This window comes from Nycticebus coucang, chromosome 7 (assembly GCF_027406575.1).
Source record: "Nycticebus coucang isolate mNycCou1 chromosome 7, mNycCou1.pri, whole genome shotgun sequence".
Classification (NCBI taxonomy): domain Eukaryota; kingdom Metazoa; phylum Chordata; class Mammalia; order Primates; family Lorisidae; genus Nycticebus; species Nycticebus coucang.
The window spans coordinates 48,326,008-48,329,839 of record NC_069786.1 but is presented as its reverse complement, the minus strand read 5'-3'; the positions used below and the strand labels follow the sequence as shown (position 1 = coordinate 48,329,839).

General features: G+C 40.5%; 1 pseudogene; it reads left to right on the top strand.

Moving 5' to 3' along the window:
• The first annotated feature begins 2,079 nt into the window (after positions 1-2,079).
• On the top strand, positions 2,080-3,255 carry LOC128590524 (26S proteasome regulatory subunit 10B-like; annotated as a pseudogene).
• The last annotated feature ends 577 nt before the right edge of the window (positions 3,256-3,832 follow it).

The following is a 3,832-nucleotide window of genomic DNA, read 5'->3' as shown; positions in this document are numbered from 1 at the left end:
TTGACTCACCATCCTATGTGAGTACAACCTGGGTACCTTTTTACGGGGTGCAATAAAGACACTGCAAAGGGAAGACATAAACAGCCTCTCTGAGTCCCTTGGAAGCAAACCTGATTTGCATAGAGGTTAGCATCGTAAAAATTTCTCCTCTCCTCCCCAAAAGACGCTCAAACTTATCATGTGGTCATTATGCCCGCGGGAGGAATCAGGTCAATACTTCCCCCCAAAAGGTTAATGCCCTCTCCTCAACGCCGACAACTGACAGACCCCAACAAATTTAAAAACTAAAAGGGAGAAGATGCTTGGAGCCAAAACACCTCACAAAAATGCCCCTTGCTACCTTGCTTGATTTGCAGTTTTACAAGCAAACTATTCTCAGGAATTCAACCATAACAGCAACGGTACTTTCCCCTTGCGTAACTCTCCAGAAATGCACTCCCCACCTTAGGCACTTGCCGCTAGCAATCTTTCAGAAACTAGCCCCCTCCCTGCCCTGCTAGGAATGGCCCTTAGTTACTTCCTCGTTTGAATGCTTATAAGCCCAGCTGAAAAAATAAACTTTTGGGAGCTTGATCAGACTCTTGACTTGCTCTCATTCTTTCGTGTCTCTTGTCCCCTCATTCGACTGACCCTTTTGTTCCCCAGGTCCCCACTGAATTCCCCGTGGGTCGGGGCACTGGGTAAACTGGTTGGCAACCTATAGAAGATTGAAAGTGGACCCACACCTTTCACCATTAACTAAGATAGACTCTCACTGGATACAGGATTTAAACTTAAGACATGAAACTATAAAAATACTTGAAGAAAGTGCAGGGAAAACTCTTGAAGGAATTGGCCTGGGTGAATATTTTATGAGGAGGACTCCCCAGGCAATTGAAGCAGTATCAAAAATACACTACTGGGACCTGATCAAACTGAAAAGCTTCTGCACAGCCAAGAACATAGTGAGTAAAGCAAGCAGAAAGCCCTCAGAATGGGAGAAAATATTTGCAGGTTATACCTCCGATAAAGGTCTAATGACCAGAATCCACAGAGAACTCAAATTTATTAGCAAGAAAAGAACACATGACCCCATTTCAGGGTGGGCAAGGGACTTAAAGAGAAACTTCTCTAAAGAAGACCAACGCAAAATCTACAAACACATGAAAAAAAGTTCATCATCCTTAATCATCAGAGAAATGCAAATCGAAACTACTCTGAGATATCACCTAACCTCATTAAGAGTAGCCCACATAATAAAATCCCAAAACCAGAAATGTTGGCGTGGATGTGGAGAAAAGGGCACACTTCTACACTGCTGGTGGGAATGCCCACTAATACGTTCCTTTTGGAAGGATGTTTGGAGAATATTTAGAGACCTAAAAATAGACCTGCCATTCGATCCTATAATTCCTTTACTAGGTTTATACCCAGAAGACCAAAAGTCACAATACAACAAAGACATCTGTACCAGAATGTTTATTGCAGCCCAATTCATAATTGCTAAGTCATGGAAGAAGCCCAAGTGCCCATCAACCCACAAATGGACTAGCAAATAGTGGTACATGTATACCATGGAATATTAGCCAGTCTTAAAGAAAGATGGAGACTTTACCTCTTTCATGTTTACATGGATGGAGCTGGAACATATTCTTCTTAGCAAAGTATCTCAGGAATGGAAGAAAAAGTATCCAATGTACTCAGCCCTACTATGAAGCTAAATTATAGCTTTCACATGAAGGCTATAATCTAACTATAGCACAAGACTATGGGGAAAGGGCCAAGGGAAGGGGGAGGTTTTGGTGGAGGGAGGGTAATGGGTGGGGCCACATCTATGGCGCATCTTAGAATGGGTACAGGCGATTGCACTAATGTACACAGCTATGATTTAATAATAATAAAAAAGTTGTTTAGGGCCAGGTGCGGTGGCTCATACCTGTAATCCCAGCATGCTAGGAGGCTGAGGCAGGTGGATTGCTTCAGCTCAGGAGTTCAAGACCAGCCTGAGCAAGAGCAAGATCCCATCTCTAAAATTAGCTGGGCATTGTGGCAGGTGCCTGTTGTCTCAGCTACTTGAGACAAGAGGATCACTTGAGGCTTCTCATCATGGAGGACTCTAGAAATAAGGTGCTTCAGGACTACCGCAAGAAGTTGCTGGAGCACAAGTAGATCGATGGCCGCCTTATGGAGTTAAGGGAACAATTAAAAGAACTTACCAAACAGTATGAAAAGTCTGAAAATGATCTGAAGGCCCTGCAAAGTGTTGGGCAGATTGTGGGTGAAGTGCTTAAACAATTAACAGAAGAAAAATTCATTGTTAAAACTACAAATGGACCAAGATATGTTGTGGGTTGTCATAGACAGCTTGACAAAAGTAAGCTGAAGCCAGGAACAAGAGTTGCTTTGGATATGACTATGCTCACTATCATAAGATATTTGCCAAGAGAGGTGGATCCACTAGTTTACAACATGTCTCATGAAGACCCAGGGAATGTTTCTTATTCTGAGATTGGAGGATTATCAGAACAGATCCAGGAATTAAGAGAGGTGATAGAATTACCTCTTACAAACCCAGAATTATTTCAGTGTGTAGGAATAATACCTCCAAAAGGCTGTTTGTTATATGGACCACCAGGCACAGGGAATACACTCTTGGCACACACTGTTGCTAGCCAGTTGGACTGTAATTTCTTAAAGGTTGTATCTAGTTCTATTGTAGACAAGTACATTGGTGAAAGGGCTCGTTTGATCAGAGAAATGTCTAATTATGCCAGGGACCATCAGCCATGCATCATTTTTATGGATGAAATAGATGCTATTGGTGGTCGTCGGTTTTCTGAGGGTACTTCAGCTGACAGAGAAATCCAGAGAACTTTAATGGAGTTACTGAATCAGAAGGATGGATTTGATACTCTGCATAGAGTCAAAATGATCATGGCTACAAACAGACCAGATACACTGGATCCTGCTTTACTACGTCCAGGAAGATTAGATAGAAAAATACATATTGATTTGCCAAATGAACAAGCGAGATTAGACATATTGAAAATCCATGCAGGTCCCATTACAAAGCATGGAGAAACAGATGATGAAGCAATTGTGAAACTTTCAGATGGCTTTAATGGGGCAGACCTGAGAAATGTTTGTACTGAAGCAGGTATGTTTGCAATTTGTGCTGATCATGATTTTGTAGTACAGGAAGACCTCATGAAAGCAGTCAGGAAAGTGGCTAATTCTAAGAAGCTAGAGTCTAAATTAGACTACAAACTTGTGTAACGTACTGTAAGGTTTTTGATGGCTGCATGACAGACATTGGCTTAATGTAAAAATAAAATAATGTATATATTGGCAATAATCTCATTAAAAATGTATGAATAAAAATATGTGTGAGTAACATCATAGGAATTAGTAATTCAATAATTCAACTCCTAAGTTAGATACAGAAGAAATTTGTATGTTTGTTAATGTTGCGTTTATTGCAGCAGAAGTTAATGAGTGTGTTGAAGCTTTTTGTATTTGCTGTGTGAGCATTTCGTAAAACATCAAAAATGGTTTGAGATGATTTATTTTATATCATTTCTTTTCCTCATCCTAAAAAGGTGAGTTTGAGTCAGCGCAAAAAAAAGAGGATCATTTGAGCCCAACAGTCTGAGGTTGCTGTGAGCTATGACACCATAGCATTCTACCCAGGGTGACAAAGTGAGACTCTGTCTCAAAAAAAAAAAAAAAAACAAAAAAAGTTGTGTAAAAATATCAAGGTTCCTTCCAACAGTGTCAACACACTCTCCATGTATCACCATTGTTTTGTGTGAACTCTTACATTTTTAAATATGCTTATACATACATATACCCT